Genomic DNA, 27,866 nt, shown 5'->3' with positions numbered 1-27,866 from the left:
TTGTACAATATAAAGCGCCTTGAGGCGACATTTGTTGTGATTTGGCGCTATATAAATAAAATTGAATTGAATTGACTAGTTGTTTGTGTGTGTTTTCATTTTTTGTCTTTTGTTCTCTTCTCACTCTACGTCCTGAGTACTGAGTCGGGATGTAGAGTGAGTACTCAGTACTGTTTTTTTGAGGCAACGAGTTTCCAAACATTTTTTAAGTTATGGGAACTAATTAGACTGTACCTTTTTATGCCTTTACCGACCTCTTGTGGTAAGATGTGATCATGTGTTTGCTTTGCTGAATTATTTGGCAGTTGCTGCCTTTAGGCTGCACTGATTGACTGATTGTCCACCTGCTCCAACTGCTTATGAAACATATGTGCAATTGAATATGGATTGAAACAATGATCATTATTCTGATGACAGCAGAACAGATATTCAAAATGAAATCTCTATTTTCTTTTAAAAACTTTATGCTCATACTTCTACCGCCATGCGGCATCGCCTGTTCTTTGATCAAGCGTTCAGAAACTGAGGAAACCACTGATGAAGGTATCCGTTTAAAAGGTATACTTTGCCTCATTCTCGAGTTATCGCGTGAGAACATTTTCAGAAAACTTGGCCTCTGACTTTTACCTCGAGGTTGAGGAAAATCCTAGTTGTTTCTTTCTTGAGTTATCACATTCACAAGATTTACAGAAATCTAAAAAAAAGTGTTCCAGTAAATATGTTGTTATACTCAGGGGTGCACATAAGTGGTCCGCAGGTGCGCACTCGCTGTCAAAATAAAAGACGCGCACCAGATAAGAAGTTGCAACGCACGTTCGCGCAGGGGCGGATCTAGAGAAATTTTCTTAGGGTGGCAAAGAAATCAAATGGGGTGGCAAATTCAAAGCCTTTTTTTCCCCCAAACACATATGCAGGTGATTACATATGGTTAAAATGATTCAAATGCAGTAAGTATACATGTTTTTCATATAAATATAGTCTATAACTTAATTATTGTCTGTAGTCCACATAATTACACACTTTAGTTACATAAAACATGTGAGTTTTGATGTTATGTACTGTATAGCCTGTATAATAAATAAATATGTAGCCCAATAAGTATAAACTCCAGAGAACTACACAACATGGGGTGGTTCATTTACAAACACAAGTCTAACTTAAGTTTCAGTGTTTTTTGTTAGAAAACAATCACATTGTTACAGCTTAAATTACACAAAATGTCAGAAATCTACACTGTCATGAACAAAAATTTAAACCTAATTTTTCATGATTTGTTGGATAAACCCACTGAGGTCTGAAATACAACTGCCCATTTTTGATTCCTTTTGAGTTTACGTTTGCATTTCATCCTCAAATTGTTTCTTTTTATTTTTTTCTCCTTGCCTTGTTTGGTATCATCCTTTTCTTCTCACTGAATTTAGTTGTTTTTTTTCACTGACATACTGCATTAGTGTTACTGATCTGAAATCACACAAAGAACTTAAAATCCTAGTAGTATTTTTTACTGTAAAAAACCCACAGACATGTTGAGCAAATATAAATTGTACATTTTGTAAACATATACAACTATTTGTCTAAAAATGCAGCCAATACACCTGCCGTTTTTTCATTTTGTACAACCATTTAAAAATATTACTAACTAAAATGAGAGAACAATCAGGTGTCGCAATAAGATGCCCCACAAATGATGTGTGCCAGTAAAAAATAAGTTTGTCCACCAAAAGACAGAGGAGAACAGCACAGGGATAAACCTGCAGGCCTGACAACAGGAGGTGTATCACTCCGCTGGTTTTCTACTTAGTGACAGTGTTTACATTGCAAATGTGCCTTAGTGACATTCATTAGTGCCCTCACTGACACGCAAAACAAAACAACGACTACACAACAGAACAGCTACACAAGACAGCACAACACACTAAGTATACACTCCGCACTAAACGTCACAAATCTCCCACATCTAAAAACTCTCTCTCTCTCTCTCTCACTCGCTCGCTCTGTCTCGCTGCTGTTACCGTCACTCCCAAAACTCTCCCCTCTTCCTAAACAACCAAATCCTACGTGTTGACTTTTTTTTTTAAATTGGTCGACATGGTACATTTTTCCACCAATAGGAAAGAGGTGCCTTTTTTTCCTTTCTTTACTGTTTTCGCGCTGTCCTTAGAAAACGCTTAAAACCCACACACACAAAAACGTGACGACAGTATTTAGAAAAAAGCGTGGCTTATATATATTATCATAACTCTGGATTTACTGGCCTGTAATTAAAATTTAAAAACTTTGAAGTCTGAACTTTCAGTGTGGGCTGAGATAGAGACTCAGCGTGGCTGCAGCTTGTTGCTATGTCAGCTTAAATTAGTCATGTGATTTAGAGGTGCAGCGTGTCCGTGGACCACGGAGGGTTAATAACACTCACCTTCCTTCCATTTCCAGAGTGTAACAACCGACCACCTGTGTTGTTCAAAATGTGCTCTGGCACAATCATAAGCATGGCTTGCTACTGAAAACAAGAAAAAAGCCGTTCCTGCTATGGGCTGAACCATTTGTTAACGGTTGAGGGGCGGGACACTCTGCAATATATTCAGTTTTAGCATTTATATTCACTGTTGACTGTAACTACGCTCAAACTGTTAATGCTATCTTATTTTAATAAACAACACTGTCATATGCAAGACTGGGGTGGCACTTGCCACCCCATGCCACCCTTCTAGATCCGCCCCTGCGTTGCGTACATATAAAAGGGACTGTTTTTGTCCGCTAGAGTGGGATTTTCACGGCATATTCTGCACCACATCTCTGCGCGTTTATCATTTGTTTGAAGCCAGCTAACCTGCTGCAACTACTTTTCCGAGAATACGCGCTTCTTTTGCGGTTCGGACTCCTTCTGACATTTCTTTGGAGGTGGAGGAACACCAAACTAATTGCTTAAAGGAGCTTGCTTCTTCGACATCTTTAAGAGTTCTAAACAAATGTCTGTCCACCTCCAGAAAATCTTATGTAAGCAAACTTCTTATCTAGTGCGCGTCTTTTATTTTGACAGCGAATACGCACCTGCGGACCACTTATGTGCACCCCTGGTTATACTGCAGGAGCATCACAAGCATTTAATATGAAACATTGCCAGCTTGGTGAAAAACACAGGGTGATCCTGAGATTTAATAATGAAACAGCAGCTTCAGATAAGACTTTCTGGTAGCTGAGATCAGCACCGTGTTAAGGACGAACACTTTGACCAGACTTTGTGTGTGTACATTTTTATTCACAAAGTTGTTGAAAGTGGGCAAAATCCATCAGAGTATGGATGACATGTCACAGTAAAAGACACTGAATTTAAACAAATGTGATTAAACAGAAGATTTCCAACAAAGACATAACACAGCCAAAAAAAATAAAAGGGTTAAGTGTTTTTAAAAATTCAAAATGAAGATAAAAAACAACTATTTGTATCAAGTTATGCCACATTTTCTCAAATAAAATAAATACAATAATGTCAAATAGGTATTAATTCAAATAAAAATGTTAGTATAATATATGTAGCAGCCCTTGGCATCAAGAACGACAGAAGAGTCTCTAACGGGTGCAGCCATTTATTTCCTCACCACATACGGCTCATTCTCTGGACATTGAGCACCGTGAAAACTATAAAATAAGAAAAAATTGATACCCGTACAGTCCTTTTGAAGTATAACAATGAGCAATAACAACAATGAGCTTAAGTTAATTCAGGTAAGTTCAAACAAGTAATTCTGAGATATACAGTCACAGATTAAATAAAACAAACAGGGGTTACTTCAAACAGTATCAAGGGGTTACACAGTTCGGTTAAATAAAATATAACAACAGATCACCTCTCATCACATACCTCAGTCCGCTTGCCAAGGGTGCAAACTCCGGTGAACACTTAAACACTTCGGCCCGTTTCTCATGGGGTGCTGCTAGCTTGCATGACACACATGTCTAAGCTAAAAAATAGCACATGGATGTAAGTAACGTAAGTACAGAACAAAAAGGTTTTCAGATGGCTCACAATACAAACGCAGCAACATACCTTACATTAGAAACACACTTATCATACTTATCAAAGTATTATCGTAACTTACATGGAATTTGTACAACTTATTCCTGCCGCACGACAGACCGCTCATACACGTTACGGGGCATGCCTCTGAGCACATCTGTCCTTAGTGCGACTGCGCATACAGTTCCGACAACCCCCGCAAGGATGACTTATGGTACAGATCAGCGGTTCATTACAATAAATAAGAAAATGTTTGGTTTGTAGTGCAACCTTTTGTGTAGGAACACATGAGTAAAAATGTCATTGATCCAGCGTTGATGAATCATATCAAGAAGTCAAAGCCTTTATGCCTTCGACTTTATGGAAGCAGTTTTTTTATCGTTAATTTCTGAACTCTTGTGCTGTTTTTCCCCTAACTCAGTAAGCCGTTGCAGAAATTACAAAATAAGCTAAATAGTGCACGGTTCCTTTTTGTTACCCACTGATCACCGGTTACAAGTTGACTTCTTAAATTAACCTGTTTTATTATTATATCAAACGTCATGTATCTGTTTTTTTCTCAACTCTCTCGCAGATTTCAGACAGGAGAACCAACATTTCACCCTCATTCTTGTTCCACTTTATCTGCTGTATTTGCTTTAAAAGCTTCACCACAATGCCGTGACCCGGATTCGAACCGGGGTTGCTGCGGCCACAACGCAGAGTACTAACCACTATACGATCACAGCTGCTCAGCTGCAGGCTGAACGCCCATGTAGTCAATCACCTCCAATCCACACGAGTCCATTTTAAACCCACTAAGCAGGACTGTACATTTTAAGTTTGACACGTTTAGGTCGTATCAACATTGGAACTACAAACATGTTGTGCTTTTCACTGCCAGTTAGAGTCTGGATCTTGCTTTTTTTTTTCTTCTTATTTCACCGTAAACACTTGAATCTGCGTGTAACAGCTGACCTGTACGATGTGCAGAAGAGCACCAAAATGTATTTACGGTCAGACCACGCGAGGTCCCAGAGTTAATGCGGATACTGTTACTGTGCCACGTGCGTAAATGTGCGCATCGTCGACACAGAGTTTGAGATCGATATAAAGGAAAAGGCACAATAAAGATTGCAGATGATCATTTTCTGAGCAGCCGTGATCGTATAGTGGTTAGTACTGTGCGTTGTGGCCGCAGCAACCCCGGTTCGAATCCGGGTCACGGCAGAGTGGTTGTGATTTCAGTTTGGGGAACTTCACACTTTAAGTGGTGACTTAGACTTGGCATAGAAACTGAACATTTAACAGTGTTTCCTGAAAACCCTCTGCTGTCTGATCATTTCCTGATTACATTTACAATAATTGATTACACAGCAGTGGAGAGTTGACTTTATCACAGTAGATGTCTTTCTGAAAGTGCTGTAACTAAGTTTAAGAATATAATCCACCCACTGTTATCATCTTCAATGCCCTGTACCAACATAGAGCAGAGCAGCTATCTGAACGCTACTCCAACAGAGGTCGATTATCTTGTTAATAATTTTACCTCCTCACTACGTACAACTCTGGATACTGTAGCTCCTGTGAAAACTAAGGCCTCAAATCCGAAGTACCTGACTCCGTGGTATAATTCTCAAACACGTAGCCTAAAGCAGATAACTCGTAAGCTGGAGAGGAAATGGCGTGTCACAAATTTAGAGGATCATCATTTAGCCTGGAGAAATAGTTTGCTGATTTATAAGAAAGCCCTCCGCAAAGCCAGAACATCTTACTATTCGTCACTGATTGAAGAAAATAAGAACAACCCCAGGTTTCTCTTCAGCACTGTAGCCAGGCTGACAAAAAGTCAGAGCTCTACTGAGCCAACAATCCCTTTAACATTAACTAGTAATGACTTCATGAACTTCTTCACTAATAAAATTCTTATCATTAGAGAAAAAATTACCAATAATCATCCCACAGATGTAATATTATCTACAGCTACTCTTAGTACCATTGATGTTAAGTTAGACTCTTTTTCTCCAATTGATCTTTCTGAGTTAACTTCAATAATTAATTCCTCCAAACCATCAACGTGTCTTTTAGACCCCATTCCTACAAAACTGCTCAAAGAAGTCCTGCCATTAATTAATTCTTCGATCTTAAATATGATCAACCTATCTCTAATAATCGGCTATGTACCACAGGCCTTCAAGGTGGCTGTAGTTAAACCCTTACTTAAAAAGCCATCTCTAGACCCAGCTGTCTTAGCTAATTATAGGCCAATCTCCAACCTTCCTTTCATATCAAAAATCCTTGAAAGAGTAGTTGTCAAACAGCTAACAGATCATCTGCAGAGGAATGGCTTATTTGAAGAGTTTCAGTCAGGTTTCAGAGCTCATCACAGCACAGAAACAGCTTTAGTGAAGGTTACAAATGCTCTTCTTATGGCCTCTGACAGTGGACTCATCTCTGTGCTTGTCCTGCTAGACCTCAGTGCTGCGTTCGATACTGTTGATCATAATATCCTATTAGAGCGATTAGAACATGCTGTAGGTATTACAGGTACTGTACTGCAGTGGTTTGTATCATATCTATCTAATAGACTCCAATTTGTTCAAGTAAATGGAGAGTCCTCTTCACACACTAAGGTCAATTATGGTGTTCCACAGGGTTCAGTGCTAGGACCAATTCTATTTACATTATACATGCTTCCCTTAGGCAGCATCATTAGAAGACATAGCATAAATTATCACTGCTATGCAGATGACACGCAGCTCTATCTATCCATGAAGCCAGGTATCACAGACCAATTAGTTAAACTGCAGGAATGTCTTAAAGACATAAAGACCTGGATGGCCGCTAACTTTCTGCTTCTTAATTCAGATAAAACTGAGGTTATTGTACTCGGCCCTGAAAATCTTAGAATTATGGTATCTAAGCAGATTCTTACTCTGGATGGCATTACCTTGGCCTCCAGTAATGCTGTGAGGAACCTTGGAGTCATTTTTGACCAGGACATGTCCTTCAATGCACATATTAAACAAATATGTAAGACCGCTTTCTTCCATTTGCGCAACATCTCTAAAATTAGAAATATCCTGTCTCAGAGTGACGCTGAAAAACTAGTTCATGCATTTATTACTTCCAGGCTGGACTACTGTAATTCTTTATTATCAGGATGTCCTAAAACTCACTGAAAAGCCTTCAGCTAATCCAAAATGCTGCAGCAAGAGTACTGACAGGGACTAGAAAGAGAGAGCATATTTTTCCTGTATTGGCTTCCCTTCACTGGCTTCCTGTTAAATCCAGAATTGAATTCAAAATTCTGCTCCTCACATACAAGGTCTTAAATAACCAGGCCCCATCTTATCTTAATGACCTTGTAGTACCATATCACCCTATTAGAGCACTTCGCTCTCGCACTGCAGGCTTACTTGTTGTTCCTAGAGTATTTAAAAGTAGAATGGGAGGCAGAGCCTTCAGTTTTCAGGCCCCTCTTCTGTGGAACCAGCTTCCAGTTTGGATTCGGGAGACAGACACTATCTCTACTTTCAAGATTAGGCTTAAAACTTTCCTTTTTGCTAAAGCATATAGTTAGGGCTGGACCAGGTGACCCTGAATCCTCCCTTAGTTATGCTGCAATAGACGTAGGCTGCCAGGGATTCCCATGATGCATTGAGTTTTTCCTTTCCAATCACCTTTCTCACTCACTATGTGTTAATAGACCTCTCTGCATCGAATCATATCTGTTATTAACCTCTGTCTCTCTTCCACAGCATGTCTTTATCCTGTTTTCCTTCTTTCACCCCAACCGGTCGCAGCAGATGGCCGCCCCTCCCTGAGCCTGGTTCTGCCGGAGGTTTCTTCCTGTTAAAAGGGAGTTTTTCCTTCCCACTGTTGCCAAAGTGCTTGCTCATAGGGGGTCATATGATTGTTGGGTTTTTCTCTGTATTTATTATTGTGCGATCTATTGTACAATATAAAGCGCCTTGAGGCGACATTTGTTGTGATTTGGCGCTATATAAATAAAATTGAATTGAATTGAATTGAATTGACTAGTTGTTTGTGTGTGTTTTCATTTTTTGTCTTTTGTTCTCTTCTCACTCTACGTCCTGAGTACTGAGTCGGGATGTAGAGTGAGTACTCAGTACTGTTTTTTGAGGCAACGAGTTTCCAAACATTTTTTAAGTTATGGGAACTAATTAGACTGTACCTTTTTATGCCTTTGCCGACCTCTTGTGGTAAGATGTGATCATGTGTTTGCTTTGCTGAATTATTTGGCAGTTGCTGCCTTTAGGCTGCACTGATTGACTGATTGTCCACCTGCTCCAACTGCTTATGAAACATATGTGCAATTGAATAATGATTGAAACAATGATCATTATTCTGATGACAGCAGAACAGATATTCAAAATGAAATCTCTATTTTCTTTTAAAAACTTTATGCTCATACTTCTATCGCCATGCTGCATCGCCTGTTCTTTGATCAAGCGTTCAGAAACTGAGGAAACCACTGATGAAGGTATCCGTTTAAAAGGTATACTTTGCCTCATTCTCGAGTTATCGCGTGAGAACATTTTCAGAAAACTTGACCTCTGACTTTTACCTCGAGGTTGAGGAAAATCCTAGTTGTTTCTTTCTTGAGTTATCACATTCACAAGATTTACAGAAATCTAAAAAAAAGTGTTCCAGTAAATATGTTGTTATACTCAGGGGTGCACATAAGTGGTCCGCAGGTGCGCACTCGCTGTCAAAATAAAAGACGCGCACCAGATAAGAAGTTGCAACGCACGTTCGCGCAGGGGCGGATCTAGAGAAATTTTCTTAGGGTGGCAAAGAAATCAAATGGGGTGGCAAATTCAAAGCCTTTTTTTCCCCCAAACACATATGCAGGTGATTACATATGGTTAAAATGATTCAAATGCAGTAAGTATATACGTTTTTCATATAAATATAGTCTATAACTTAATTATTGTCTGTAGTCCACATAATTACACACTTTAGTTACATAAAACATGTGAGTTTTGATGTTATGTACTGTATAGCCTGTATAATAAATAAATATGTAGCCCAATAACTATAAACTCCAGAGAACTACACAACATGGGGCGGTTCATTTACAAACACAAGTCTAACTTAAGTTTCAGTGTTTTTTGTTAGAAAACAATCACATTGTTACAGCTTAAATTACACAAAATGTCAGAAATCTGCACTGTCATGAACAAAAATTTAAACCTAATTTTTCATGATTTGTTGGATAAACCCACTGAGGTCTGAAATACAACTGCCCATTTTTGATTCCTTTTGAGTTTACGTTTGCATTTCATCCTCAAATTGTTTCTTTTTATTTTTTTCTCCTTGCCTTGTTTGGTATCATCCTTTTCTTCTCACTGAATTTAGTTGTTTTTTTTCACTGACATACTGCATTAGTGTTACTGATCTGAAATCACACAAAGAACTTAAAATCCTAGTAGTATTTTTTACTGTAAAAAACCCACAGACATCTTGAGCAAATATAAATTGTACATTTTGTAAACATATACAACTATTTGTCTAAAAATGCAGCCAATACACCTGCCGTTTTTTCATTTTGTACAACCATTTAAAAATATTACTAACTAAAATGAGAGAACAATCAGGTGTCGCAATAAGATGCCCCACAAATGATGTGTGCCAGTAAAAAATAAGTTTGTCCACCAAAAGACAGAGGAGAACAGCACAGGGATAAACCTGCAGGCCTGACAACAGGAGGTGTATCACTCCGCTGGTTTTCTACTTAGTGACAGTGTTTACATTGCAAATGTGCCTTAGTGACATTCATTAGTGCCCTCACTGACACACAAAACAAAACAACGACTACACAACAGAACAGCTACACAAGACAGCACAACACACTAAGTATACACTCCACACTAAATGTCACAAATCTCCCACATCTAAAAACTCTCTCTCTCTCTCTCACTCGCTCGCTCTGTCTCGCTGCTGTTACCGTCACTCCCAAAACTCTCCCCTCTTCCTAAACAACCAAATCCTACGTGTTGACTTTTTTTTTTAAATTGGTCGACATGGTACATTTTTCCACCAATAGGAAAGAGGTGGCTTTTTTTCCTTTCTTTACTGTTTTCGCGCTGTCCTTAGAAAACGCTTAAAACCCACACACACAAAAACGTGACGACAGTATTTAGAAAAAAGCGTGGCTTATATATATTATCATAACTCTGGATTTACTGGCCTGTAATTAAAATTTAAAAACTTTGAAGTCTGAACTTTCAGTGTGGGCTGAGATAGAGACTCAGCGTGGCTGCAGCTTGTTGCTATGTCAGCTTAAATTAGTCATGTGATTTAGAGGTGCAGCGTGTCCGTGGACCACGGAGGGTTAATAACACTCACCTTCCTTCCATTTCCAGACTGTAACAACCAACCACCTGTGTTGTTCAAAATGTGCTCTGGCACAATCATAAGCATCGCTTGCTACTGAAAACAAGAAAAAAGCCGGTCCTGCTATGGGCTGAACCATTTGTTAACGGTTGAGGGGGGGAACACTCTGCAATATATTCAGTTTTAGCATTTATATTCACTGTTGACTGTAACTACGCTCAAACTGTTAATGCTATCTTATTTTAATAAACAACACTGTCATATGCAAGACTGGGGTGGCACTTGGGGTGGCACGGGATCATTTTAGGATGGCACTTGCCACCCCATGCCACCCTTCTAGATCCGCCCCTGCGTTGCGTACATATAAAAGGGACTGTTTTTGTCTGCTAGAGTGGGATTTTCACGACATATTCTGCACCACATCTCTGCGCGTTTATCATTTGTTTGAAGCCAGCTAACCTGCTGCAACTACTTTTCCGAGAATACGCGCTTCTTTTGCGGTTCGGACTCCTTCTGACATTTCTTTGGAGGTGGAGGAACACCAAACTAATTGCTTAAAGGAGCTTGCTTCTTCGACATCTTTAAGAGTTCTAAACAAATGTCTGTCCACCTCCAGAAAATCTTATGTAAGCAAACTTCTTATCTAGTGCGCGTCTTTTATTTTGACAGCGAATACGCACCTGCGGACCACTTATGTGCACCCCTGGTTATACTGCAGGAGCATCACAAGCATTTAATATGAAACATTGCCAGCTTGGTGAAAAACACAGGGTGATCCTGAGATTTAATAATGAAACAGCAGCTTCAGATAAGACTTTCTGGTAGCTGAGATCAGCACCGTGTTAAGGACGAACACTTTGACCAGACTTTGTGTGTGTACATTTTTATTCACAAAGTTGTTGAAAGTGGGCAAAATCCATCAGAGTATGGATGACATGTCACAGTAAAAGACACTGAATTTAAACAAATGTGATTAAACAGAAGATTTCCAACAAAGACATAACACAGCCAAAAAAAATAAAAGGGTTAAAGTATTTTTAAAAATTCAAAATGAAGATAAAAAACAACTATTTGTATCAAGTTATGCCACATTTTCTCAAATAAAATAAATACAATAATGTCAAATAGGTATTAATTCAAATAAAAATGTTAGTATAATATATAAGACAATGTTTGGTTTGTAGTGCCACCTTTTGTGTAGGAACACATGAGTAAAAATGTCATTGATCCAGCGTTGATGAATCATATCAAGAAGTCAAAGCCTTTATGCCTTCGACTTTATGGAAGCAGTTTTTTTATCGTTAATTTCTGAACTCTTCTGCTGTTTTTCCCTAACTCAGTAAGCCGTTGCAGAAATTACAAAATAAGCTAAATAGTGCACAGCGTGCGGTTCCTTTTTGTTACCCACTGATTACCGGTTACAAGTTGACTTCTTAAATTAACCTGTTTTTATTATTATATCAAACATCATGTATCTGTTTTTTTCTCAACTCTCTCGCAGATTTCAGACAGGAGAACCAACATTTCACCCTCATTCTTGTTCCACTTTATCTGCTGTATTTGCTTTAAAAGCTTCACCACAATGCCGTGACCCGGATTCGAACCGGGGTTGCTGCGGCCACAACGCAGAGTACTAACCACTATACGATCACGGCTGCTCAGCTGCAGGCTGAACGTCCATGTAGTCAATCACCTCCAATCCACACGAGTCCATTTTAAACCCACTAAGCAGGACTGTACATTTTAAGTTTAACACGTTTAGGTCGTATCAACATTGGAACTACAAACATGTTGTGCTTTTCACTGCCAGTTAGAGTCTGGATCTTGCTTTTTTTTTTTTTTTTTTTTTTTCTTCTTATTTCACCGTAAACACTTGAATCTGCGTGTAACAGCTGACCTGTACGATGTGCAGAAGAGCACCAAAATGTATTTACGGTCAGACCACGCGAGGTCCCAGAGTTAATGCGGATACTGTTACTGTGCCACGTGCGTAAATGTGCGCATCGTCGACACAGAGTTTGAGATCGATATAAAGGAAAAGGCACAATAAAGATTGCAGATGATCATTTTCTGAGCAGCCGTGATCGTATAGTGGTTAGTACTCTGCGTTGTGGCCGCAGCAACCCCGGTTCGAATCCGGGTCACGGCAGAGTGGTTGTGATTTCACTTTGGGGAGCTTCACACTTTAAGTGGTGACTAGTTGTTTGTGTGTGTTTTCATTTTTTGTCTTTTGTTCTCTTCTCACTCTACGTCCTGAGTACTGAGTCGGGATGTAGAGTGAGTACTCAGTACTATTTTTTTGAGGCAACGAGTTTCCAAACATTTTTTAAGTTATGGGAACTAATTAGACTGTACCTTTTTATGCCTTTGCCGACCTCTTGTGGTAAGATGTGATCATGTGTTTGCTTTGCTGAATTATTTGGCAGTTGCTGCCTTTAGGCTGCACTGATTGACTGATTGTCCACCTGCTCCAACTGCTTATGAAACATATGTGCAATTGAATAATGATTGAAACAATGATCATTATTCTGATGACAGCACAAAGACAACAGATATTCAAAATGAAATCTCTATTTTCTTTTAAAAACTTTATGCTCATACTTCTACCGCCATGCGGCATCGCCTGTTCTTTGATCAAGCGTTCAGAAACTGAGGAAACCACTGATGAAGGTATCCGTTTAAAAGGTATACTTTGCCTCATTCTCGAGTTATCGCGTGAGAACATTTTCAGAAAACTTGGCCTCTGACTTTTACCTCGAGGTTGAGGAAAATCCTAGTTGTTTCTTTCTTGAGTTATCACATTCACAAGATTTACAGAAATCTAAAAAAAAGTGTTCCAGTAAATATGTTGTTATACTCAGGGGTGCACATAAGTGGTCCGCAGGTGCGCACTCGCTGTCAAAATAAAAAACGCGCACCAGATAAGAAGTTGCAACGCACGTTCGCGCAGGGGCAGATCTAGAGAAATTTTCTTAGGGTGGCAAAGAAATCAAATGGGGTGGCAAATTCAAAGCCTTTTTTTCCCCCAAACACATATGCAGGTGATTACATATGGTTAAAATGATTCAAATGCAGTAAGTATACATGTTTTTCATATAAATATAGTCTATAACTTAATTATTGTCTGTAGTCCACATAATTACACACTTTAGTTACATAAAACATGTGAGTTTTGATGTTATGTACTGTATAGCCTGTATAATAAATAAATATGTAGCCCAATAAGTATAAACTCCAGAGAACTACACAACATGGGGCGGTTCATTTACAAACACAAGTCTAACTTAAGTTTCAGTGTTTTTTGTTAGAAAACAATCACATTGTTACAGCTTAAATTACACAAAATGTCAGAAATCTACACTGTCATGAACAAAAATTTAAACCTAATTTTTCATGATTTGTTGGATAAACCCACTGAGGTCTGAAATACAACTGCCCATTTTTGATTCCTTTTGAGTTTACGTTTGCATTTCATCCTCAAATTGTTTCTTTTTATTTTTTTCTCCTTGCCTTGTTTGGTATCATCCTTTTCTTCTCACTGAATTTAGTTGTTTTTTTTCACTGACATACTGCATTAGTGTTACTGATCTGAAATCACACAAAGAACTTAAAATCCTAGTAGTATTTTTTACTGTAAAAAACCCACAGACATCTTGAGCAAATATAAATTGTACATTTTGTAAACATATACAACTATTTGTCTAAAAATGCAGCCAATACACCTGCCGTTTTTTCATTTTGTACAACCATTTAAAAATATTACTAACTAAAATGAGAGAACAATCAGGTGTCGCAATAAGATGCCCCACAAATGATGTGTGCCAGTAAAAAATAAGTTTGTCCACCAAAAGACAGAAGAGAACAGCACAGGGATAAACCTGCAGGCCTGACAACAGGAGGTGTATCACTCCGCTGGTTTTCTACTTAGTGACAGTGTTTACATTGCAAATGTGCCTTAGTGACATTCATTAGTGCCCTCACTGACACACAAAACAAAACAACGACTACACAACAGAACAGCTACACAAGACAGCACAACACACTAAGTATACACTCCGCACTAAACGTCACAAATCTCCCACATCTAAAAACTCTCTCTCTCTCTCTCACTCGCTCGCTCTGTCTCGCTGCTGTTACCGTCACTCCCAAAACTCTCCCCTCTTCCTAAACAACCATATCCTACGTGTTGACTTTTTTTTTTAAATTGGTCGACATGGTACATTTTTCCACCAATAGGAAAGAGGTGGCTTTTTTTCCTTTCTTTACTGTTTTCGCGCTGTCCTTAGAAAACGCTTAAAACCCACACACACAAAAACGTGACGACAGTATTTAGAAAAAAGCGTGGCTTATATATATTATCATAACTCTGGATTTACTGGCCTGTAATTAAAATTTAAAAACTTTGAAGTCTGAACTTTCAGTGTGGGCTGAAATAGAGACTCAGCGTGGCTGCAGCTTGTTGCTATGTCAGCTTAAATTAGTCATGTGATTTAGAGGTGAGCGTGTCCGTGGACCACGGAGGGTTAATAACACTCACCTTCCTTCCATTTCCAGAGTGTAACAACCGACCACCTGTGTTGTTCAAAATGTGCTCTGGCACAATCATAAGCATCGCTTGCTACTGAAAACAAGAAAAAAGCCGTTCCTGCTATGGGCTGAACCATTTGTTAACGGTTGAGGGGCGGGACACTCTGCAATATATTCAGTTTTAGCATTTATATTCACTGTTGACTGTAACTACGCTCAAACTGTTAATGCTATCTTATTTTAATAAACAACACTGTCATATGCAAGACTGGGGTGGCACTTGGGGTGGCACGGGATCATTTTAGGATGGCACTTGCCACCCCATGCCACCCTTCTAGATCCGCCCCTGCGTTGCGTACATATAAAAGGGACTGTTTTTGTCCGCTAGAGTGGGATTTTCACGGCATATTCTGCACCACATCTCTGCGCGTTTATCATTTGTTTGAAGCCAGCTAACCTGCTGCAACTACTTTTCCGAGAATACGCGCTTCTTTTGCGGTTCGGACTCCTTCTGACATTTCTTTGGAGGTGGAGGAACACCAAACTAATTGCTTAAAGGAGCTTGCTTCTTCGACATCTTTAAGAGTTCTAAACAAATGTCTGTCCACCTCCAGAAAATCTTATGTAAGCAAACTTCTTATCTAGTGCGCGTCTTTTATTTTGACAGCGAATACGCACCTGCGGACCACTTATGTGCACCCCTGGTTATACTGCAGGAGCATCACAAGCATTTAATATGAAACATTGCCAGCTTGGTGAAAAACACAGGGTGATCCTGAGATTTAATAATGAAACAGCAGCTTCAGATAAGACTTTCTGGTAGCTGAGATCAGCACCGTGTTAAGGACGAACACTTTGACCAGACTTTGTGTGTGTACATTTTTATTCACAAAGTTGTTGAAAGTGGGCAAAATCCATCAGAGTATGGATGACATGTCACAGTAAAAGACACTGAATTTAAACAAATGTGATTAAACAGAAGATTTCCAACAAAGACATAACACAGCTAAAAAAAATAAAAGGGTTAAAGTATTTTTAAAAATTCAAAATGAAGATAAAAAACAACTATTTGTATCAAGTTATGCCACATTTTCTCAAATAAAATAAATACAATAATGTCAAATAGGTATTAATTCAAATAAAAATGTTAGTATAATATATGTAGCAGCCCTTGGCATCAAGAACGACAGAAGAGTCTCTAACGGGTGCAGCCATTTATTTCCTCACCACATACGGCTCATTCTCTGGACATTGAGCACCGTGAAAACTATAAAATAAGAAAAAATTGATACCCGTACAGTCCTTTTGAAGTATAACAATGAGCAATAACAACAATGAGCTTAAGTTAATTCAGGTAAGTTCAAACAAGTAATTCTGAGATATACAGTCACAGATTAAATAAAACAAACAGGGGTTACTTCAAACAGTATCAAGGGGTTACACAGTTCGGTTAAATAAAATATAACAACAGATCACCTCTCATCACATACCTCAGTCCGCTTGCCAAGGGTGCAAACTCCGGTGAACACTTAAACACTTCGGCCCGTTTCTCATGGGGTGCTGCTAGCTTGCATGACACACATGTCTAAGCTAAAAAATAGCACATGGATGTAAGTAACGTAAGTACAGAACAAAAAGGTTTTCAGATGGCTCACAATACAAACGCAGCAACATACCTTACATTAGAAACACACTTATCATACTTATCAAAGTATTATCGTAACTTACATGGAATTTGTACAACTTATTCCTGCCGCACGACAGACCGCTCATACACGTTACGGGGCATGCCTCTGAGCACATCTGTCCTTAGTGCGACTGCGCATACAGTTCCGACAACCCCCGCAAGGATGACTTATGGTATAGATCAGCGGTTCATTACAATAAATAAGAAAATGTTTGGTTTGTAGTGCAACCTTTTGTGTAGGAACACATGAGTAAAAATGTCATTGATCCAGCGTTGATGAATCATATCAAGAAGTCAAAGCCTTTATGCCTTCGACTTTATGGAAGCAGTTTTTTTATCGTTAATTTCTGAACTCTTCTGCTGTTTTTCCCTAACTCAGTAAGCCGTTGCAGAAATTACAAAATAAGCTAAATAGTGCACAGCGTGCGGTTCCTTTTTGTTACCCACTGATTACCGGTTACAAGTTGACTTCTTAAATTAACCTGTTTTTATTATTATATCAAACGTCATGTATCTGTTTTTTTCTCAACTCTCTCGCAGATTTCAGACAGGAGAACCAACATTTCACCCTCATTCTTGTTCCACTTTATCTGCTGTATTTGCTTTAAAAGCTTCACCACAATGCCGTGACCCGGATTCGAACCGGGGTTGCTGCGGCCACAACGCAGAGTACTAACCACTATACGATCACGGCTGCTCAGCTGCAGGCTGAACGCCCATGTAGTCAATCACCTCCAATCCACACGAGTCCATTTTAAACCCACTAAGCAGGACTGTACATTTTAAGTTTGACACGTTTAGGTCGTATCAACATTGGAACTACAAACATGTTGTGCTTTTCACTGCCAGTTAGAGTCTGGATCTTGCTTTTTTTTTTCTTCTTATTTCACCGTAAAAACTTGAATCTGCGTGTAACAGCTGACCTGTACGATGTGCAGAAGAGCACCAAAATGTATTTACGGTCAGACCACGCGAGGTCCCAGAGTTAATGCGGATACTGTTACTGTGCCACGTGCGTAAATGTGCGCATCGTCGACACAGAGTTTGAGATCGATATGAAGGAAAAAAACACAATAAAGATTGCAGATGATCATTTTCTGAGCAGCCGTGATCGTATAGTGGTTAGTACTCTGCGTTGTGGCCGCAGCAACCCCGGTTCGAATCCGGGTCACGGCAGAGTGGTTGTGATTTCACTTTCAGTTTGGGGAACTTCACACTTTAAGTGGTGACTTAGACTTGGCATAGAAACTGAACATTTAACAGTGTTTCCTGAAAACCCTCTGCTGTCTGATCATTTCCTGATTACATTTACAATAATTGATTACACAGCAGTGGAGAGTAGACTTTATCACAGTAGATGTCTTTCTGAAAGCGCTGTAACTAAGTTTAAGAATATAATCCACCCACTGTTATCATCTTCAATGCCCTGTACCAACATAGAGCAGAGCAGCTATCTGAACGCTACTCCAACAGAGGTCGATTATCTTGTTAATAATTTTACCTCCTCACTACATACGACTCTGGATACTGTAGCTCCTGTGAAAACTAAGGCCTCAAATCCGAAGTACCTGACTCCGTGGTATAATTCTCAAACACGTAGCCTAAAGCAGATAACTCGTAAGCTGGAGAGGAAATGGCGTGTCACAAATTTAGAGGATCATCATTTAGCCTGGAGAAATAGTTTGCTGATTTATAAGAAAGCCCTCCGCAAAGCCAGAACATCTTACTATTCGTCACTGATTGAAGAAAATAAGAACAACCCCAGGTTTCTCTTCAGCACTGTAGCCAGGCTGACAAAAAGTCAGAGCTCTACTGAGCCAACCATCCCTTTAACGTTAACTAGTAATGACTTCATGAACTTCTTCACTAATAAAATTCTTATCATTAGAGAAAAAATTACCAATAATCATCCCACAGATGTAATATTATCTACAGCTACTCTTAGTACCATTGATGTTAAGTTAGACTCTTTTTCTCCAATTGATCTTTCTGAGTTAACTTCAATAATTAATTCCTCCAAACCATCAACGTGTCTTTTAGACCCCATTCCTACAAAACTGCTCAAAGAAGTCCTGCCATTAATTAATTCTTCGATCTTAAATATGATCAACCTATCTCTAATAATCGGCTATGTACCACAGGCCTTCAAGGTGGCTGTAGTTAAACCCTTACTTAAAAAGCCATCTCTAGACCCAGCTGTCTTAGCTAATTATAGGCCAATCTCCAACCTTCCTTTCATATCAAACATCCTTGAAAGAGTAGTTGTCAAACAGCTAACAGATCATCTGCAGAGGAATGGCTTATTTGAAGAGTTTCAGTCAGGTTTCAGAGCTCATCACAGCACAGAAACAGCTTTGGTGAAGGTTACAAATGATCTTCTTATGGCCTCTGACAGTGGACTCATCTCTGTGCTTGTCCTGCTAGACCTCAGTGCTGCGTTCGATACTGTTGACCATAATATCCTATTAGAGCGATTAGAACATGCTGTAGGTATTACAGGTACTGTACTGCAGTGATTTGTATCATATCTATCTAATAGACTCCAATTTGTTCAAGTAAATGGAGAGTCCTCTTCACACACTAAGGTCAATTATGGTGTTCCTCAGGGTTCAGTGCTAGGACCAATTCTATTTACATTATACATGCTTCCCTTAGGCAGCATCATTAGAAGACATAGCATAAATTATCACTGCTATGCAGATGACACGCAGCTCTATCTATCCATGAAGCCAGGTATCACAGACCAATTAGTTAAACTGCAGGAATGTCTTAAAGACATAAAGACCTGGATGGCCGCTAACTTTCTGCTTCTTAATTCAGATAAAACTGAGGTTATTGTACTCGGCCCTGAAAATCTTAGAATTATGGTATCTAAGCAGATTCTTACTCTGGATGGCATTACCTTGGCCTCCAGTAATGCTGTGAGGAACCTTGGAGTCATTTTTGACCAGGACATGTCCTTCAATGCACATATTAAACAAATATGTAAGACCGCTTTCTTCCATTTGCGCAACATCTCTAAAATTAGAAATATCCTGTCTCAGAGTGATGCTGAAAAACTAATTCATGCCTTCATTACTTCCAGGCTGGACTACTGTAATTCTTTATTATCAGGATGTCCTAAAACTCGCTGAAAAGCCTTCAGCTAATCCAAAATGCTGCAGCAAGAGTACTAACAGGGACTAGAAAGAGAGAGCATATTTCTCCTGTATTGGCTTCCCTTCATTGGCTTCCTGTTAAATCCAGAATTGAATTCAAAATTCTGCTCCTCACATACAAGGTCTTAAATAACCAGGCCCCATCTTATCTTAATGACCTTGTAGTACCATATCACCCTATTAGAGCACTTCACTCTCGCACTGCAGGCTTACTTGTTGTTCCTAGAGTATTTAAAAGTAGAATGGGAGGCAGAGGCTTCAGTTTTCAGGCCCCTCTTCTGTGGAACCAGCTTCCAGTTTGGATTCGGGAGACAGACACTATCTCTACTTTCAAGATTAGGCTTAAAACTTTCCTTTTTGCTAAAGCATATAGTTAGGGCTGGACCAGGTGACCCTGAATCCTCCCTTAGTTATGCTGCAATAGATGTAGGCTGCCAGGGATTCCCATGATGCATTGAGTTTTTCCTTTCCAATCACCTTTCTCACTCACTATGTGTTAATAGACCTCTATGCATCGAATCATATCTGTTATTAATCTCTGTCTCTCTTCCACAGCATGTCTTTATCCTGTTTTCCTTCTTTCACCCCAACCTTTCGCAGCAGATGGCCGCCCCTCCCTGAGCCTGGTTCTGCCGGAGGTTTCTTCCTGTTAAAAGGGAGTTTTTCCTTCCCACTGTTGCCAAAGTGCTTGCTCATAGGGGGTCATATGATTGTTGGGTTTTTCTCTGTATTTATTATTGTGCGATCTATTGTACAATATAAAGCGCCTTGAGGCGACATTTGTTGTGATTTGGCGCTATATAAATAAAATTGAATTGAATTGACTAGTTGTTTGTGTGTGTTTTCATTTTTTGTCTTTTGTTCTCTTCTCACTCTACGTCCTGAGTACTGAGTCGGGATGTAGAGTGAGTACTCAGTACTGTTTTTTTGAGGCAACGAGTTTCCAAACATTTTTTAAGTTATGGGAACTAATTAGACTGTACCTTTTTATGCCTTTACCGACCTCTTGTGGTAAGATGTGATCATGTGTTTGCTTTGCTGAATTATTTGGCAGTTGCTGCCTTTAGGCTGCACTGATTGACTGATTGTCCACCTGCTCCAACTGCTTATGAAACATATGTGCAATTGAATATGGATTGAAACAATGATCATTATTCTGATGACAGCAGAACAGATATTCAAAATGAAATCTCTATTTTCTTTTAAAAACTTTATGCTCATACTTCTACCGCCATGCGGCATCGCCTGTTCTTTGATCAAGCGTTCAGAAACTGAGGAAACCACTGATGAAGGTATCCGTTTAAAAGGTATACTTTGCCTCATTCTCGAGTTATCGCGTGAGAACATTTTCAGAAAACTTGGCCTCTGACTTTTACCTCGAGGTTGAGGAAAATCCTAGTTGTTTCTTTCTTGAGTTATCACATTCACAAGATTTACAGAAATCTAAAAAAAAGTGTTCCAGTAAATATGTTGTTATACTCAGGGGTGCACATAAGTGGTCCGCAGGTGCGCACTCGCTGTCAAAATAAAAGACGCGCACCAGATAAGAAGTTGCAACGCACGTTCGCGCAGGGGCGGATCTAGAGAAATTTTCTTAGGGTGGCAAAGAAATCAAATGGGGTGGCAAATTCAAAGCCTTTTTTTCCCCCAAACACATATGCAGGTGATTACATATGGTTAAAATGATTCAAATGCAGTAAGTATACATGTTTTTCATATAAATATAGTCTATAACTTAATTATTGTCTGTAGTCCACATAATTACACACTTTAGTTACATAAAACATGTGAGTTTTGATGTTATGTACTGTATAGCCTGTATAATAAATAAATATGTAGCCCAATAAGTATAAACTCCAGAGAACTACACAACATGGGGTGGTTCATTTACAAACACAAGTCTAACTTAAGTTTCAGTGTTTTTTGTTAGAAAACAATCACATTGTTACAGCTTAAATTACACAAAATGTCAGAAATCTACACTGTCATGAACAAAAATTTAAACCTAATTTTTCATGATTTGTTGGATAAACCCACTGAGGTCTGAAATACAACTGCCCATTTTTGATTCCTTTTGAGTTTACGTTTGCATTTCATCCTCAAATTGTTTCTTTTTATTTTTTTCTCCTTGCCTTGTTTGGTATCATCCTTTTCTTCTCACTGAATTTAGTTGTTTTTTTTCACTGACATACTGCATTAGTGTTACTGATCTGAAATCACACAAAGAACTTAAAATCCTAGTAGTATTTTTTACTGTAAAAAACCCACAGACATGTTGAGCAAATATAAATTGTACATTTTGTAAACATATACAACTATTTGTCTAAAAATGCAGCCAATACACCTGCCGTTTTTTCATTTTGTACAACCATTTAAAAATATTACTAACTAAAATGAGAGAACAATCAGGTGTCGCAATAAGATGCCCCACAAATGATGTGTGCCAGTAAAAAATAAGTTTGTCCACCAAAAGACAGAGGAGAACAGCACAGGGATAAACCTGCAGGCCTGACAACAGGAGGTGTATCACTCCGCTGGTTTTCTACTTAGTGACAGTGTTTACATTGCAAATGTGCCTTAGTGACATTCATTAGTGCCCTCACTGACACACAAAACAAAACAACGACTACACAACAGAACAGCTACACAAGACAGCACAACACACTAAGTATACACTCCGCACTAAACGTCACAAATCTCCCACATCTAAAAACTCTCTCTCTCTCTCTCTCACTCGCTCGCTCTGTCTCGCTGCTGTTACCGTCACTCCCAAAACTCTCCCCTCTTCCTAAACAACCAAATCCTACGTGTTGACTTTTTTTTTTAAATTGGTCGACATGGTACATTTTTCCACCAATAGGAAAGAGGTGCCTTTTTTTCCTTTCTTTACTGTTTTCGCGCTGTCCTTAGAAAACGCTTAAAACCCACACACACAAAAACGTGACGACAGTATTTAGAAAAAAGCGTGGCTTATATATATTATCATAACTCTGGATTTACTGGCCTGTAATTAAAATTTAAAAACTTTGAAGTCTGAACTTTCAGTGTGGGCTGAGATAGAGACTCAGCGTGGCTGCAGCTTGTTGCTATGTCAGCTTAAATTAGTCATGTGATTTAGAGGTGCAGCGTGTCCGTGGACCACGGAGGGTTAATAACACTCACCTTCCTTCCATTTCCAGAGTGTAACAACCGACCACCTGTGTTGTTCAAAATGTGCTCTGGCACAATCATAAGCATGGCTTGCTACTGAAAACAAGAAAAAAGCCGTTCCTGCTATGGGCTGAACCATTTGTTAACGGTTGAGGGGCGGGACACTCTGCAATATATTCAGTTTTAGCATTTATATTCACTGTTGACTGTAACTACGCTCAAACTGTTAATGCTATCTTATTTTAATAAACAACACTGTCATATGCAAGACTGGGGTGGCACTTGCCACCCCATGCCACCCTTCTAGATCCGCCCCTGCGTTGCGTACATATAAAAGGGACTGTTTTTGTCCGCTAGAGTGGGATTTTCACGGCATATTCTGCACCACATCTCTGCGCGTTTATCATTTGTTTGAAGCCAGCTAACCTGCTGCAACTACTTTTCCGAGAATACGCGCTTCTTTTGCGGTTCGGACTCCTTCTGACATTTCTTTGGAGGTGGAGGAACACCAAACTAATTGCTTAAAGGAGCTTGCTTCTTCGACATCTTTAAGAGTTCTAAACAAATGTCTGTCCACCTCCAGAAAATCTTATGTAAGCAAACTTCTTATCTAGTGCGCGTCTTTTATTTTGACAGCGAATACGCACCTGCGGACCACTTATGTGCACCCCTGGTTATACTGCAGGAGCATCACAAGCATTTAATATGAAACATTGCCAGCTTGGTGAAAAACACAGGGTGATCCTGAGATTTAATAATGAAACAGCAGCTTCAGATAAGACTTTCTGGTAGCTGAGATCAGCACCGTGTTAAGGACGAACACTTTGACCAGACTTTGTGTGTGTACATTTTTATTCACAAAGTTGTTGAAAGTGGGCAAAATCCATCAGAGTATGGATGACATGTCACAGTAAAAGACACTGAATTTAAACAAATGTGATTAAACAGAAGATTTCCAACAAAGACATAACACAGCCAAAAAAAATAAAAGGGTTAAGTGTTTTTAAAAATTCAAAATGAAGATAAAAAACAACTATTTGTATCAAGTTATGCCACATTTTCTCAAATAAAATAAATACAATAATGTCAAATAGGTATTAATTCAAATAAAAATGTTAGTATAATATATGTAGCAGCCCTTGGCATCAAGAACGACAGAAGAGTCTCTAACGGGTGCAGCCATTTATTTCCTCACCACATACGGCTCATTCTCTGGACATTGAGCACCGTGAAAACTATAAAATAAGAAAAAATTGATACCCGTACAGTCCTTTTGAAGTATAACAATGAGCAATAACAACAATGAGCTTAAGTTAATTCAGGTAAGTTCAAACAAGTAATTCTGAGATATACAGTCACAGATTAAATAAAACAAACAGGGGTTACTTCAAACAGTATCAAGGGGTTACACAGTTCGGTTAAATAAAATATAACAACAGATCACCTCTCATCACATACCTCAGTCCGCTTGCCAAGGGTGCAAACTCCGGTGAACACTTAAACACTTCGGCCCGTTTCTCATGGGGTGCTGCTAGCTTGCATGACACACATGTCTAAGCTAAAAAATAGCACATGGATGTAAGTAACGTAAGTACAGAACAAAAAGGTTTTCAGATGGCTCACAATACAAACGCAGCAACATACCTTACATTAGAAACACACTTATCATACTTATCAAAGTATTATCGTAACTTACATGGAATTTGTACAACTTATTCCTGCCGCACGACAGACCGCTCATACACGTTACGGGGCATGCCTCTGAGCACATCTGTCCTTAGTGCGACTGCGCATACAGTTCCGACAACCCCCGCAAGGATGACTTATGGTACAGATCAGCGGTTCATTACAATAAATAAGAAAATGTTTGGTTTGTAGTGCAACCTTTTGTGTAGGAACACATGAGTAAAAATGTCATTGATCCAGCGTTGATGAATCATATCAAGAAGTCAAAGCCTTTATGCCTTCGACTTTATGGAAGCAGTTTTTTTATCGTTAATTTCTGAACTCTTGTGCTGTTTTTCCCCTAACTCAGTAAGCCGTTGCAGAAATTACAAAATAAGCTAAATAGTGCACGGTTCCTTTTTGTTACCCACTGATCACCGGTTACAAGTTGACTTCTTAAATTAACCTGTTTTATTATTATATCAAACGTCATGTATCTGTTTTTTTCTCAACTCTCTCGCAGATTTCAGACAGGAGAACCAACATTTCACCCTCATTCTTGTTCCACTTTATCTGCTGTATTTGCTTTAAAAGCTTCACCACAATGCCGTGACCCGGATTCGAACCGGGGTTGCTGCGGCCACAACGCAGAGTACTAACCACTATACGATCACAGCTGCTCAGCTGCAGGCTGAACGCCCATGTAGTCAATCACCTCCAATCCACACGAGTCCATTTTAAACCCACTAAGCAGGACTGTACATTTTAAGTTTGACACGTTTAGGTCGTATCAACATTGGAACTACAAACATGTTGTGCTTTTCACTGCCAGTTAGAGTCTGGATCTTGCTTTTTTTTTTCTTCTTATTTCACCGTAAACACTTGAATCTGCGTGTAACAGCTGACCTGTACGATGTGCAGAAGAGCACCAAAATGTATTTACGGTCAGACCACGCGAGGTCCCAGAGTTAATGCGGATACTGTTACTGTGCCACGTGCGTAAATGTGCGCATCGTCGACACAGAGTTTGAGATCGATATAAAGGAAAAGGCACAATAAAGATTGCAGATGATCATTTTCTGAGCAGCCGTGATCGTATAGTGGTTAGTACTGTGCGTTGTGGCCGCAGCAACCCCGGTTCGAATCCGGGTCACGGCAGAGTGGTTGTGATTTCAGTTTGGGGAACTTCACACTTTAAGTGGTGACTTAGACTTGGCATAGAAACTGAACATTTAACAGTGTTTCCTGAAAACCCTCTGCTGTCTGATCATTTCCTGATTACATTTACAATAATTGATTACACAGCAGTGGAGAGTTGACTTTATCACAGTAGATGTCTTTCTGAAAGTGCTGTAACTAAGTTTAAGAATATAATCCACCCACTGTTATCATCTTCAATGCCCTGTACCAACATAGAGCAGAGCAGCTATCTGAACGCTACTCCAACAGAGGTCGATTATCTTGTTAATAATTTTACCTCCTCACTACGTACAACTCTGGATACTGTAGCTCCTGTGAAAACTAAGGCCTCAAATCCGAAGTACCTGACTCCGTGGTATAATTCTCAAACACGTAGCCTAAAGCAGATAACTCGTAAGCTGGAGAGGAAATGGCGTGTCACAAATTTAGAGGATCATCATTTAGCCTGGAGAAATAGTTTGCTGATTTATAAGAAAGCCCTCCGCAAAGCCAGAACATCTTACTATTCGTCACTGATTGAAGAAAATAAGAACAACCCCAGGTTTCTCTTCAGCACTGTAGCCAGGCTGACAAAAAGTCAGAGCTCTACTGAGCCAACAATCCCTTTAACATTAACTAGTAATGACTTCATGAACTTCTTCACTAATAAAATTCTTATCATTAGAGAAAAAATTACCAATAATCATCCCACAGATGTAATATTATCTACAGCTACTCTTAGTACCATTGATGTTAAGTTAGACTCTTTTTCTCCAATTGATCTTTCTGAGTTAACTTCAATAATTAATTCCTCCAAACCATCAACGTGTCTTTTAGACCCCATTCCTACAAAACTGCTCAAAGAAGTCCTGCCATTAATTAATTCTTCGATCTTAAATATGATCAACCTATCTCTAATAATCGGCTATGTACCACAGGCCTTCAAGGTGGCTGTAGTTAAACCCTTACTTAAAAAGCCATCTCTAGACCCAGCTGTCTTAGCTAATTATAGGCCAATCTCCAACCTTCCTTTCATATCAAAAATCCTTGAAAGAGTAGTTGTCAAACAGCTAACAGATCATCTGCAGAGGAATGGCTTATTTGAAGAGTTTCAGTCAGGTTTCAGAGCTCATCACAGCACAGAAACAGCTTTAGTGAAGGTTACAAATGCTCTTCTTATGGCCTCTGACAGTGGACTCATCTCTGTGCTTGTCCTGCTAGACCTCAGTGCTGCGTTCGATACTGTTGATCATAATATCCTATTAGAGCGATTAGAACATGCTGTAGGTATTACAGGTACTGTACTGCAGTGGTTTGTATCATATCTATCTAATAGACTCCAATTTGTTCAAGTAAATGGAGAGTCCTCTTCACACACTAAGGTCAATTATGGTGTTCCACAGGGTTCAGTGCTAGGACCAATTCTATTTACATTATACATGCTTCCCTTAGGCAGCATCATTAGAAGACATAGCATAAATTATCACTGCTATGCAGATGACACGCAGCTCTATCTATCCATGAAGCCAGGTATCACAGACCAATTAGTTAAACTGCAGGAATGTCTTAAAGACATAAAGACCTGGATGGCCGCTAACTTTCTGCTTCTTAATTCAGATAAAACTGAGGTTATTGTACTCGGCCCTGAAAATCTTAGAATTATGGTATCTAAGCAGATTCTTACTCTGGATGGCATTACCTTGGCCTCCAGTAATGCTGTGAGGAACCTTGGAGTCATTTTTGACCAGGACATGTCCTTCAATGCACATATTAAACAAATATGTAAGACCGCTTTCTTCCATTTGCGCAACATCTCTAAAATTAGAAATATCCTGTCTCAGAGTGACGCTGAAAAACTAGTTCATGCATTTATTACTTCCAGGCTGGACTACTGTAATTCTTTATTATCAGGATGTCCTAAAACTCACTGAAAAGCCTTCAGCTAATCCAAAATGCTGCAGCAAGAGTACTGACAGGGACTAGAAAGAGAGAGCATATTTTTCCTGTATTGGCTTCCCTTCACTGGCTTCCTGTTAAATCCAGAATTGAATTCAAAATTCTGCTCCTCACATACAAGGTCTTAAATAACCAGGCCCCATCTTATCTTAATGACCTTGTAGTACCATATCACCCTATTAGAGCA

The 27,866-nt window shown here is 39.2% G+C and overlaps 4 non-coding genes across 4 annotated transcripts; 2 read left to right on the top strand and 2 right to left on the bottom strand.

The window, feature by feature from the left end:
* Nucleotides 1-11,940: 11,940 nt before the first annotated feature.
* trnah-gug (transfer RNA histidin (anticodon GUG)) lies at nt 11,941-12,012 on the bottom strand. Its single transcript has one exon. It is a non-coding gene; the product is annotated as a tRNA-His (tRNA).
* A 422-nt stretch (nt 12,013-12,434) lies between these two features.
* On the top strand, nt 12,435-12,506 carry trnah-gug (transfer RNA histidin (anticodon GUG)). The gene has a single exon. It is a non-coding gene; the product is annotated as a tRNA-His (tRNA).
* Nucleotides 12,507-17,193: 4,687 nt separating this feature from the next.
* Nucleotides 17,194-17,265, bottom strand: trnah-gug (transfer RNA histidin (anticodon GUG)). Its single transcript has one exon. It is a non-coding gene; the product is annotated as a tRNA-His (tRNA).
* Nucleotides 17,266-17,675: 410 nt separating this feature from the next.
* trnah-gug (transfer RNA histidin (anticodon GUG)) lies at nt 17,676-17,747 on the top strand. Its single transcript has one exon. It is a non-coding gene; the product is annotated as a tRNA-His (tRNA).
* The last annotated feature ends 10,119 nt before the right edge of the window (nt 17,748-27,866 follow it).

The sequence above is a fragment of the Pelmatolapia mariae genome, linkage group LG22, assembly GCF_036321145.2.
Source record: "Pelmatolapia mariae isolate MD_Pm_ZW linkage group LG22, Pm_UMD_F_2, whole genome shotgun sequence".
NCBI lineage: Eukaryota > Metazoa > Chordata > Actinopteri > Cichliformes > Cichlidae > Pelmatolapia > Pelmatolapia mariae.
The sequence above is the reverse complement of the archived record's forward strand: the minus strand, read 5'-3'. Positions and strand labels throughout refer to the sequence as shown.